This window comes from Oncorhynchus gorbuscha, linkage group LG06 (genome assembly GCF_021184085.1).
Source record: "Oncorhynchus gorbuscha isolate QuinsamMale2020 ecotype Even-year linkage group LG06, OgorEven_v1.0, whole genome shotgun sequence".
NCBI lineage: Eukaryota > Metazoa > Chordata > Actinopteri > Salmoniformes > Salmonidae > Oncorhynchus > Oncorhynchus gorbuscha.
Window position 1 is genome coordinate 11480088 of NC_060178.1, and position 14482 is coordinate 11494569.

The 14482-nt window shown below is 41.5% G+C and overlaps 1 pseudogene; it reads right to left on the reverse strand.

The window, feature by feature from the left end:
• Positions 1-8985: 8985 nt before the first annotated feature.
• On the reverse strand, positions 8986-10714 carry LOC124037537 (annotated as a pseudogene).
• Between the last annotated feature and the right edge of the window lie 3768 nt (positions 10715-14482).

Consider the following 14482-nt stretch of genomic DNA (forward strand, 5'->3'; position numbering starts at 1 on the left):
ATTGAATACTTTTTTTTTTATTGTAGAAAAAGGCAGATTTTTTATTATTTTGTGGCTGTGGTAACTCGAAGCCCTTGACATAAAGTGCTTTTTCTCAAAGTTGCTAGGATGTTACGTGTCCTACTTCTGGTAAAAACCTTATCATTACAAAGCTTATATTCCAGCAAATAACCATTACATTTTTTGCTAACCAAATACGACAGCTATTGACCTCTATACCGAAAGTCCTCACTTGGAGGCCAATTATTATTATTATTATTTTATTTTTAAACGCTACAATCTGAAGAAGACAGATTCTGTGTCCAGTTAACCCTTTCACTTCACGTCTTCCTCTCTGGCTTTACCGACGTGGGTTCTGGCTCTGGCCATCGGTTTCTGGACCAATCAGACGGCCCTGAATGCCTTCGGGGGAAAAGTCAGGGATGTACACAGATCCAGACTCCTTGCAGAGAAGAAAGGAACATGCTGACCACACCGATCACAATGAGCGTCTGATTAGTCAGACGCTAAAACAGAACTTTGTTCTATTTGTGACGCTTGACACGCTGCAAGTCCCGCCTCTCCCATCTCATTGGTTTCTAGGAGCATATACCCACGTGGGTGATTGAAAGATGAACTGAGGTCAACACTCCAGTCCAGTTGGTGGTGGTAATGCACCTTAAAGTTGGTTGCCAACTGCCATATGAAGTCCAGAGAAGAAGAAGAAACGCACGAGCGGTCTGGTCAGCCTGTGCCGTCCATGTGCACGGCATAGCGTTTGACCGATGCAAGGAGTCAGGGCAACATTTTGTCCACAATGTCATCGGATTCAAACAGTAGCGGTGAAAATCACTGTTCTAGCGTGATTGAAATGTAAAAGCGATGTTTCTGCATTCTCAGCGACTGCATCCATTGTACAAGCAAATGTTCTGGTTGTCAGGGGAAATGGAATGAGAGCCAGTGATAGGACTTCTAAATTTTGGACGTTAACAAGAAGACTCCTCCTTCACATTTACTGGATTGGTTGAACATGGATGCTTTTTTTCTTCTTTTTCGTCAAGACCAGGATGTAGGGGATCTAGTTTCAGGAGTTTATTTTTTACGCCCTCTATGGTAAACGCTGAATATGTCTGCTCAATCGAAAATTACCTTTACATTTCAACTAACACTACAACACTGACCTTGACATTTCAACCAACACTACAACACTGACCTTTACATTTCAACCAACACTACAACACTGACCTTCATTGCTATGGATTGAATCCTTCATTTATGTAGATGTATGTGTCACTCTGATGCTTAGTGTGCTTAGCAGGTTATAGACATGTCGGGTCACATCCCTTTTCACGGGGCTGGATAAACATTCAGTGGTGCTTCAACACAGACCATTATTGGTTTAGACAAAGTTTCGATCATCCAAACCAGTCAGGTCTCTTTCCCAAGAGCACCACACCCATGTTCATTTTTACATTTTACATTTAAGTCATTTAGCAGACGCTCTTATCCAGAGCGACTTACAAATTGGTGCATTCACCTTATGACATCCAGTGGTGCAAATATTCCCTCCCTTGCACCTATGTTACGAGAATTATGTTCTCAAAGTTCATAAATCAATTCAATTAAACTACTCAGTCTGCTGATCAGGGTTTGTAAGATACTGATCGAAATGAAACAGACAGAGGCCCAGCTAAAATAGTCAATAAGTTTTATTCTCTAGAGCGCGCTGGCCTGTTGTACAAAAAAAAATCATTTTATACAGGCTTCTCACGCACACGCATTCACACAAACATACGCACACACATTCACACTAACATTAGCACACAATGTCCTGCTACCCAGCCGACAAAGATTAGGGGATTCTTCAAGTTAGGGAGACCGAGACCCTGGGAAGTAATCTCAGTGGCCCCAGCCAAGGAGACAGAGACCCTGGGAAGTAATCTCAGTGGCCCCAGCCAAGGAGACAGAGACCCTGGGAAGTAATCTCAGTGGCCCCAGCCAAGGAGACCGAGACCCTGGGAAGTAATCTCAGTGGCCCCAGCCAAGGAGACAGAGACCCTGGGAAGTAATCTCAGTGGCCCCAGCCAAGGAGACAGAGACCCTGGGAAGTAATCTCAGTGGCCCCAGCCAAGGAGACAGAGACCCTGGGAAGTAATCTCAGTGGCCCCAGCCAAGGAGACCGAGACCCTGGGAAGTAATCTCAGTGGCCCCAGCCAAGGTCGCCACCGAATCTTGCTCAGACAGTCTGTTTTTAAGATACTATTATAGACATATTGTACAGACTATGATTATACATGATTTTAACCAACTTCATACGATTATATGGCTTCAGGGTAGATATGGCTTCAGGGTGGAATATTCTAGTCATCAACTACCTATCACATTGTGTTGCACATTTCTCTGATTTAAACAGCCTTCACTTCTTTGGTCTTCTACATATTTATATTATCACCATTGAATCACAGCATTAACAATTTATACAACTTGTGAGAAATATTCCATATATAATGTTTAAGAGCTTTATAAGAATCTCCATATAGAATGTTTATAAGAGTTTGAGTTTATTTTATTTTTACAGGGACAGTGCACATTAATAAACTTTTCAGTAAAAGTGCCGTTTTCAACCGCACTTCCTTGGCAGGTTATTAAAACAATTACAATACAGACAATCAATGAGCAGTGAGCACACGCAGAGCAACATAGCACAAGCAAGACATAGCATGCAGACAGAGCAACATAGCACAAGCAAGACATAGCATGCAGACAGAGAAACATAGGACAAGCAAGACATGGCATACAGACAGAGAAACATAGCACAAGCAAGACATAGCATGCAGACAGAGCAACATAGCACAAGCAAGACATAGCATGCAGACAGAGAAACATAGGACAAGCAAGACATAGCATGCAGACAGAGCAACATAGCACAAGCAAGACATAACATGCAGACAGAGAAACATAGCACAAGCAAGACATAGCATGCAGACAGAGAAACATAGGACAAGCAAGACATAGCATGCAGACAGAGAAACATAGCACAAGCAAGACATAACATGCAGACAGAGAAACATAGCACAAGCAAGACATAGCATGCAGACAGAGAAACATAGGACAAGCAAGACATGGCATGCAGACAGAGAAACATAGCACAAGCAAGACATAACATGCAGACAGAGAAACATAGCACAAGCAAGACATAGCATGCAGACAGAGCAACATAGCACAAGCAAGACATAGCATGCAGACAGAGAAACATAGCACAAGCAAGACATAACATGCAGACAGAGAAACATAGCACAAGCAAGACATAGCATGCAGACAGAGAAACATAGCACAAGCAAGACATAACATGCAGACAGAGAAACATAGCACAAGCAAGACATAGCATGCAGACAGAGAAACATAGCACAAGCAAGACATAGCATGCAGACAGAGAAACATAGCACAAGCAATACATAGCATGCAGACAGAGAAACATAGGACAAGCAAGACATGGCATACAGACAGAGCAACATAGCACAAGCAAGACATAGCATGCAGACAGAGAAACATAGCACAAGCAAGACATAGCATGCAGACAGAGCAACATAGCACAAGCAAGACATAGCATGCAGACAGAGAAACATAGGACAAGCAAGACATGGCATACAGACAGAGAAACATAGGACAAGCAATACATGGCATACAGACATAGAAACATAGGACAAGCAAGACATGGCATACAGACATAGAAACATAGGACAAGCAAGACATGGCATACAGACATAGAAACATAGGACAAGCAAGACATGGCATACAGACATAGAAACATAGGACAAGCAAGACATGGCATACAGACATAGAAACATAGGACAAGCAAGACATGGCATACAGACATAGAAACATAGGACAAGCAAGACATGGCATACAGACATAGAAACATAGGACAAGCAAGACATGGCATACAGACATAGAAACATAGGACAAGCAAGACATGGCATACAGACATAGAAACATAGGACAAGCAAGACATGGCATACAGACATAGAAACATAGGACAAGCAAGACATGGCATACAGACATAGAAACATAGGACAAGCAAGACATGGCATACAGACATAGAAACATAGGACAAGCAAGACATGGCATACAGACATAGAAACATAGGACAAGCAAGACATGGCATACAGACATAGAAACATAGCACAAGCAAGACATAGCACAAAAAGCAACAAGACAAAACCCATAAAAACAAGTGTTTCTACACCTCACAAGCTACAGACAACATGCAAAGCGGCAATACACAGCTAGGGATTATGTTCACAAATCTGATTGACCTTTAGCCATGTCTTCATGTTTTTTGTGAAAGTGTGATAGGTGGTGCAGTTATGTGTCTGATGGCAGTGTATTCCAGACATGGGAAGCTCTCACAGAGAAAGCGGATTTACTAAAGGTGCTTTCCCTTAAGGGAACTATACAGTCACCTCTCATGGCAGACCTTGTGGATCTGCTGCCATATGTTTGGGTTTTCTGTTTAACAAAAATACTGAGTGGAGGGGGAGCCAGGCCATTTAGGATCTTGAATACAAGACACGTGTCTGTGTATTGCACAAGATTTTCCCAACTTAGGAGCTCATGCTTTCTGAGGATGTAACAGTGATGATGGCTATTGGGCTTCCTATCAAGCACATTGAGAGCCTGTTTGTAGACAGACTGAATAGGTTTTAATCTTGTACAGCAAGCTTCGGCCCAACTAGTCAAGCAGTATGTTAAGTGGGGGAGTATCATAGATTTGAAGTACCGTTTTGCTACCTCTGTAGTTAAACAATTTCGTGTAAATCGGAAATTAGCTAGGTTGAATTTGATTATTTGAATGACCTTTTTCACCTGCTTTTTAAAAGAGAGGTTGGAATCAAGTATGATGTCAAGGTACTTAAAATCAGATACCACCTTGAGCTTCTGCCCTGATATATAGGCATCTGGCTCAGTTGCATCAGTTGCCCTCTTTGTGAAGAACATGCAGACAGTTTTTTTCACATTGAGATGCAAACACGAGTCACTGAGCCACTTTGTAACCTGGACCATTACAGTAGTGAGTTCTTGTGCAGCTTGTTGTTTGTTCTTTGCATGCACATATATCACTGTATCATCTGCACACATTTGAATTTCAGACCCAGTACAGACAGAAGGCAGATCATTAATGTACAGGTTGAACAGAAGGGGCCCCAGTATTGACCCTTGGGGCACGCCCACAACATAGCTAAGAGTTGGTGACAGCTCATTGCTCACTCTGACATACTGAGTTCTGCCTTCAACGTATGATTTCATCCATCTCAAGGCATCGGGGGAAAAGTTTAACTTGGACAATTTTGTGAAGAGAATCTCATGGTTAACCGTATCAAAAGCCTTCATTAGGCCCAGAAACACCGCCCCAACAATGCCCCCTTTGTCCCTCTTGGACTTCACATTTTCCAGAAGAAAGCAGTTGGCTGTTTCTGTGGAGTGTTTCGCTCTGAGGCCAAACTGCATGGAGTGTAATGTGAAGGGGCTGTTGTTGAGGTGGGCAATTAATTAGTACTCAAACAGAACTCATGAGCCCCTCCTTTATAGTATAATCCTCAAACCAGTTTCTAAAGACGGTTGACATCTAGTGGAAGCCTTAGGAAGTGAAAAATGACCCCATAGACACCTACAAGCCTCAAGAGTTCCCTCTTCCTGGTTGGATTTTTCTCATGTTTTCGCCTGCCATATGAGTTCAGTTATACTCACAGACATCATTCAAACAGTTTTAGAAACTTCAGAGTGTTTTCTATCCAATACTACTACTAATATGCATATATTAGCATCTGGGACAGAGTAGCAGGCAGTTTACTTTGGGCACCTTATTTATCCAAGCTATTCAATACTCACCAATAAGTTTTAAGCACCAGCTGTCAGAGCAGCTCACAGATCACTGCACCTGTACATAGCCCATCTGTAAACAGGCCATGTATCTACCTCATCCCCATACTGTATTTATTTATCTTTACTGGCACATTCATCTTCTGCACCACTACCATTCCAGTGTTTAATTGCTATATTGTAATTATTTCGCCACCATGGCCTATTTACCTCCCTTATCTTACCTCATTTGCACATACTGTATTTAGACTTTTTCTACTGTATTATTGACTATATGTTTGTTTACTCCATATGCAACTCTGTGTTGTTGTATGTGTCGAACTACTGTGCTTTATCTTGGCCAGGTCGCAGTTGTAAATGAGAACTTGTTCTCAACTAGCCTACCTGGTTAAATAAAGGTGAAAAAAAGAAGATATTCCAGTAACCCCAAATCACCCTCTCTCCTATTTGTACAGGAAGACCATTGTAGCTGTCCCTGCAAAACGTTGTTTCTCTTCATTACTTCCCAATTATGGCATAACAACTGAGCTTGATTCCATTAGAGAACTAGCTAATGAAGAAGAAAGAATGGGGAATGCTACTGCCACTCCTGTGGAAGCATTGACTGCTGAACTTGTAGCTACACGTACCAAGAACTTACAAAATAGATTGGCTTTGGATTTTCCCCTAGTGGATAAGGGTTGGGGTTTGTGCGGTGGTGGGGGCAGAGTGTTGTACTTACATCCCGTATTCCTCCATTGTGGTTGCTAAGTCTGTGGCCATTATCAGACAGGGGGAAGCTACTGTAAACAGGGGATATAATTAGTGGGTGGGGTTTGTGCAGTGTTCTCATGCCTGAGGACCTTGGTGAGGAGAGAGTGGTCTGTTCTCACGCCTGAGGACGTTGGTGAGGAGATTGTGGTCTGTTCTCACGCCTGAGCACCTTGGTGAGGAGATAGTGGTCTGATCTCATGTCTGAGGACCTTGGTGAGGAGAGAGTGGTCTGTCCTTCTGCCTGAGGACCTTGGTGAGGAGATTGTGTGAAACAGAAGTATCTCCTCCCCAACAGATGGTCATGTGACCACAGAAGTCAACTTGAATGACCTGACAGAGCTCACCACTGTTTCACCCTTTATTGGGGATCCAAATATCCTACTGGAGATGCTAGTTCCTACTGCTCTCTAAATGACCCCGAATCCTATGAACCCCCTTTATCCCCAGATCCTATGAACCCCCTTTATCCCCAGATCCTATGAACCCCCTTTATCCCCAGATCCTATGAACCCCCTTTATCCCCAGATCCTATGAACCCCCTTTATCCCCAGATCCTATGAACCCCCTTTATCCCCAGATCCTATGAACCCCCTTTATCCCCAGATCCTATGAACCCTCTTTATCCCCAGATTGTGATTATTAAATTATCTTTTAGAAGTTCCATTCCATTCCACCCCTTTCTGTGTAAAATGTCATTTTCCCAGAATTCAGAAGGTTTTCAATTCTGTCTAACAACAGCTCAGATATATTATGCCTGGTGATGCCTATGGTTTCCATGCCATCAAAGGGGGGATTGCGGTGGCAGAATTTGGGGTGAGCTGTTGTAACTTCTCAAGGGATATGTTCTGTGTTGGACAGTGATGTTCTGCCTTTCATAGACTCCTGATATGTCTGCACCCTGACACAAGGCCATTGTGTTCTGGAACTGTTGATGTATTAAGGACTGTTGTGTAACAATATGATTGTATTATAACCTCACACTATATCAGAGTCATGGAACCATTTACTCATCAAGTTCTTCCCTGTGAAATCACAGGTAGAGCTCCCTGCAGCTGCTTGTATTAAGGACTGTTCTATTAAACAGTTAAATAGTCTCTGCCTTCATATTAGGATCTAATTGTTCACATAGTAGAACCCTACTTTAGACCTGGTCAGAAGCACCGTAGTGCACTACGTAGAGAATAGGGAACCATTTGGAACAGAGCCAGTTATTCCTCTGAACATGTTCCTCTTCCTCATCTGGTTTCTTTAACAGCCCTTCACTCCTCCACTCTTCCTCCCCCTTTTCATTCTATTCTATCAGCCACACCACTAGCTCACCTCCACACAATATATTTAGAAGTTATAGACACACCTTGGAATAAATAACAAAGGAAAACTATTACTAGATGAAGTTTAGTGTTGTATTTTTTATTTCCCATCACCATAAATCATATTTAATCACTGAACAGTAGCAGACCTAACTTCATCTGTTCCTGACTCTGGATCGTGGATCAAAAAGACCATCAATCTCCAATGATATTAAAGTACTATTTTGAACATTACTGATAAACTGAGTGGCAAGTCAAGATATCTGCTGGTTTTATTGTTTGGTCAATACCACCACCTGCTGGACAGGTTTAATGTTGCTTGACTGAGCAGTATTGGAGGATAAAAGATGACACATTTCGGGCCGGTTTCCCGGACATCTACATTGAACATACTGTTTAGTCCAGGACTAGGATTAATCTGTATCTGGGAAACCAGACCATATAGTTTAGTAGAAAGTAAGTGATACCAGTTTGTCGTGGGCTGACTAGTCCTGAATTGTCCTTTAGGTCCTGGGCCATTTTCCATGCAGCCCCAGGTGACAGGGAACACATCAATTAGGGACAAGCCTACAAGCTGTTCAATGATACTGAGGAGAATTACATAGAGACAGAACCAATTGAGAAAACATATCAATGGTTCTGAATGACAACCAATATACATCAACACCATACATCATGATTCATGGACATTTACAAGATTAAAACATTGTATTTGATAACAAATAAATACATTACATTTTAATTCAACTTTACAGTCAGACAAATTATTGTACAGAAGACCATTATATCTGGGGACCATCACCACCAGCATGACTAGTATCTATGTGGACCCTACTACAGTTTAACCAGCTCAGCTATAGACTACACCAGCATGACTAGTATCTATGTGGACCCTACTACAGTTTAACCAGCTCAGCTATAGACTACACCAGCATGACTAGTATCTATGTGGACCCTACTACAGTTTAACCAGCTCAGCTATAGACTACACCAGCATGCCTAGTATCTATGTGGACCCTACTACAGTTTAACCAGCTCCGCTATAGACTACACCAGCATGACTAGTATCTATGTGGACCCTACTACAGTTTAACCAGCTCAGCAGTACCAGTGAGACAAAACGCATAACATATATAAAATCCAGGATAGAGTGGCTGAGTGAATGTGGTCTGGACTCTGTGGAGGAGGGTCATTGTGTCAGAGACACTGTAGAAGGACAGAGTACCTGCCTTGTGATCCAGGTACACTCCTACTCTGGAGGACTGAGGGCCTGATACTTTAGTCTCAACATTATTGTGTCTGAACCAATAACCACCACTAGAGCACTTTAAACTCTAGGACTTGTTATTGTGTCCAAATATATTACCTGTCTCTTTTCTGCTGATGTCTTTATATGAGACTGCTGTAATAACATAACCACTCCACTCCACCTCCCAGTAACAGCGTCCAGACAGACCCTCTCTACACAGAACCTGGTAGTAGTTGGTGAATCTGTCTGGATGGTCAGGATATGGTTGGACTTGATGTGTACGTGTCACCTTTCTGTTCCCTTCACACAGAGAGAGACATGTGCCTGCTATGTTTGGGTCCAGTGTGAGCTGACAGGAATCTGGGAGAAGAGTAGAGCAGAGACTGATGAGAAGAGTAGAACAATAAGTTAAGTCAGATACTGTATTTGTCTTTGACTAGAGCAGAGCAGAGATCAGAGCTGAGTAATATGAGGAGTCAGATAGATACCAAGTCTTTGATTAGATCTACTATTGCTATGTATTTCTAGAGGGATTGTTAGGAGTGTCAGTAAAAAGAGACTGTTAGTTACTTCACAATAAAGAGACTCACATTGTAACAACTGTTATCTGGTCTTGGGCTCTGGAGGCAGTACAACCTCCACTATATTCACTACAGACACACAAACACATTGACAGAGAGAGAGGGAATGTTATCATCATACCATATGTATATGACTAGTAGGGAACTTTCAATGGTCTAACGTTGATGTTCTTATTATTTTCAACACACCTGTAGTGAAGATCTTGGTCCATTCGCCTTTAAGAAAGTCTTCTAGTTTCTCTCTCAGTTCAGACACAGTCTGACTCACATCTCCAAAGTACTGAATAGGACCGACAACGACGCTGGGTAAGTCTGAAGATACACTGATACTGGAGAGAGACAGATAACTCTGGAGAGAGAGAGAGAAAGAGAGAGACAGAGAGAGAGATTGAGAGAAGGAGACAGAGAGCAAGAGAGAGAGAAAGAGAGAGAGAGAGATTTTGAGAGAAGGAGACAGAGAGCAAGAGAGAGAGGTGGACAGAGAGAGAGAGGGAGAGAGAGAGAGAGAGAGGGACAGAGACAGGGAGAGAGAAAGGGACAGAGAGACGGGGACAGAGAGACAGAGCGAGAGAGAGGGACAGAGAGAGGGACAGAAAAAAAGATGGAAATAGAGACAGACAGGACAACACAATGATTGAAATGAATAGTTTCACATTAAGTTAATTTCACATGTAACAAGGAAGTTTAGTTACCTGGAGGAAATGGATGTGATCCTCTGTGTGTGAGAGCTGCTCCAGCTCATTGCTTCTCTTCCTCAGCTCAGCTATCTCCTGCTTCAGTTGCTCCAGGAGTCCTTCAGCTTGACTCACTTGAGCCTTCTCTTGGTCTCTGATCAGCTCCACCTCAGAGCTCCTTCTCTCAATGGAGCAGATCAGCTCAGTAAAGATCTGATCACTGTCCTCCACTGCTGCCTGTGCAGAGTGCTGTTGAGAGAGAGAGAGAAGGTAGAGTAGCCTCTCTACTGTTTTGAGTCAGAACGCAGACTCACCCCTCTTCCTCCTCCATTGGCACAGTACCGTCCTCCTCCCTAGTCTGCCCCCCTGCACTTCCTCCTTGATCAGTACCTCTTACCAAGTAACAGGCAATATTTCCTGGGGTGAGCTCTTCAAGCCTTTACCCAGTGGAGTCTCCGTTACTACGGCAACCTGCCTCTGCTCAATGACTCACATGTAAAAGGAAACTAGCCCTCTGTGAAAGTGGTTAGAGTGTTGGGCAATTAACCGAAAGGTTGCTGGATCGAATCCCCGAGCTGACATGGTGAAAATCTGTTGTTCTGCCCCTGAACAAGGCAGTTAACCCACTGTTGCCCCGTAGGCTGTCATTGTAAATAAGAATTTGTTATTAACGGACTTGCCTAGTTAAATAAAGATTACATTTAAAAAAAATAAGAAGCGTGACATTAACTTATTAACTTATCATTTTTCACAGACAGACTCCTCTGAAGGCAGGCAGCACATTCCTGAAAACTAACTACTCAGCAAAGCAAAGGCTCTTTTGAAAGCTACCAGATATATATTAAAAAAGCTTCAATTTTCAGTGTCTGTGTCCAGTGTTTGTGTTTATATGTTAAGGGGGGTGTTTCTTTGGCAGATAATGTCACCCATCTAAATATATATTTATAAATAGAATTAACTCAACTTATTTGTATGTTTTTTCATGTACCATTCAAAAGTTTGGAGTCACTTATAAATGTCCTTGTTTTTGAAAGAAAATAAAGAATTGTGTCCATTAAAATGACATCAAATTGATCAGAAATACAGTGTAGACATCGTTAATGTTGTAAATGACTATCCACAGTTGAAGTCGGAGGTTTACATACACTTAGGTTGGAGTCATTAAAACTAGTTTATCAACCACTCCACAAATTTCTTGGTAACAAACTATAGTTTTGGCAGGTTGGTTAGGACATCTACTTTGTGCATGACACAAGTCATTTTTCCAGTAATTGTTTACAGCCAGATTATTTCACTTATAATTCACTGTATCACAATTCCATTGGGTCAGAAGTTTACATACACTAAGTTGACTGTGCCTTTAAACATCTTGGAAAATTCCAGAAAATGTCATGGCTTCAGAAGCTTCTGTTGGCTAATTGACATCATTTGAGTCAATTGGAGGTGTACCTGTGGATGTATTTCAAGTCTTACCTTCAACCTCAGTACCTCTTTGCTTGACATCATGGGAAAATCAAAAGAAATCAGACAAAATGGTAAAGCTCTACAAGTCTGGTTTATCGTTGGGAGCAATTTCCAAACACCTGAAGGTACCACGTTCATCTGTATAAACAATAGTACGCAAGCATTTACACCATGGGACCATGCAGCCGTCATACCGCTCAGGAAGGAGACACGTTCTGTCTCCTAGAGATTAACCTACTTTGGAGCGAAAAGTGCAAATTAATCCCAGAACGAGCAAGGACGCCGACAAACCTGACTCAGTTTCACCAGCTCTGTCAGGAGGAATGGGACAAAATTCAACCAACTTATTGTGGGAAGCTTGTGGAAGGCTACCAGAAACGTTTGACACAAGTGAAACAATTTAAAGGCAATGCTAACAAATACTAATTGAGTGTATGTAAACTTCTGACCCACTGGGAATGTGATGGAAGAAATAAAAGCTTAAATAAATCATTCTCTCTACTATTATTCTGACATGTTACATTCTTAAAATAAAGTGGTGATCCTAACTGACCTAAAACAGGCCATTTTTACTAGGATTAAATGTCAGGACTTCTTTAGACTCGTTGAGTATCTGGAGCATCAGCATTTGTGGATTCGATTACTGTCTCAAAATGGCTAGAAACAAAAACTTTCTTCTGAAACTCGTCAGTCTAGTCTTGTTCTGAGAACATGAAGGCTATTCCATGTGAGAAATGGCCAAGAAACTGAAGCTCTCGTACAACGCTGTGACCTACTCCCTTCACAGAACAGCGCAAACTGTCTCTAAACAGAATAGAAAGAGGAGTGGGAGGCCCCAGTGCACAACTGAGCAAGAGAACAAGTACATTAGAGTATCTAGTTTGAGAAACAGACAAGTACTCAACTGGCAGCTTCATTAAATAGTACCCGCAAAACACCAGTCCCAATGTCAACAGAGAAGAGGCGACTCCGGGATGCTGGCCTTCTAGGTAGAGTTCCTCTGTCCAGGGTCTGTTCTTTTTCCCATCTTAATATTTGTATTTGCCAGTCTGAAATATGGCTTATTCTTTGCAACTCTGCCATACTGGAGTCGCCTTCTGTCAGTTTCATTGTTTGTTATGATATACATTGTTTTTTATGGCTGTTAGTGATAAAGTGAACTACAACATTTCACTAAATTCTGAGTAATTAAAGGATATACATTTTACTTCGTACTGCTGATACTGCTAAATAATTCCAATAGGTGGCAGCATAAGACAGATAAGATTAGTTTAGGTCGAGTACAAGTAGCCAACTCAACAAGCCCCGCCAAAAGCTTGTTAAGTCAGCGGTTCGAACATATTAACATGTCATAATGCACGTTTACTAAAACTAATGTATTTTATTGGTCAAGTGTTCTGCCTTGCAATAATAAATATAATAAAACAACTAATGACAAAAAAAGTGCAAAATATTTTGTTATCAAAATGTTATTTAGCACTATAATGGTATTTACTAACATAATATTATTACTAAAATAGTTTCTAAACTTGTTCTAGGCTACCCTACCCTAGAATTAGGGATCAGGATAAAATAGGTTATATGTAGGGTTAGAGTTTCTGTATAGCAGTTTGTGACTTCTGTTGATGTAAAAAGGGCTTTAAAAATACATTTGATTGATTGTTAGGTTCAGGGTATTTAAAGAGAAAAACTGTATGGGTTTATAGCTCTCTTGCTCCTCCCTGTGGTCTTCTATGGGTACTACATACCTCATTCACAACACTTGATAGGCTCATAATCTGAGGTACCAACTGCATCAGAGCTACAAATCAATGAGCTACACCAGGGGTTCTTAAACTTTTTCAACCTGGGACCCAAATGAGAAATTCTGTGTTTTCCTGGGACCCAAGCTGAGGAACGTATGCAACTCTACGTAAATATTGGTACATTTCATTGCCCTTATGCCTAAAACAAATGCAATACAGACAAAAAATCATGAAATTGAAATAGCCATAAAAAGCTATTAATGTTTATTTTCCCCATTAAAAACTCAAAGATATCTGTCTTGGTTGCAACTGTTGCTGTTAAAATTCAATAAATAATTTTCATTCTGAACTTGATCAAATTGATTGATCACATCACACAGATGCAAGCAGGCTTTTTGATAGTGCAACCCTAAGTAACAGTACAGATGAAAAATGATCAGACCTACTGTACATCTTACTGTATAAATTGTTGTTGAAAACAAGTCTAGTTCGGAGCTGCTGCTGTTAAAATAGAAGTCATAGTTTTAATTCTGAACTGGAATAAACTGATTGATTCAGGCTGTATCACAACCGGCCGTGATTGGGAGTCCCATAGGGCGGCGCACAATTATCCCAGCGTCGTCCAGCTTTGGCCGGGGTAGGCAGTCAATGTAAATAAGAATTTGTTCTTAACTTGTTAAATAAAGGTTCAATTTAAATAACACAAATGTTTCAAAAAACAATCAAACGGATGTAGACCAGAAAACACACACAGTCCTAATGAGAGGTATGTGGCTGGTTGAAGTTTTCAACAAGCATGTCTGTTCTGGGATCAGTTTGACAGTGCAACACTGCTCAGCATTGAGAC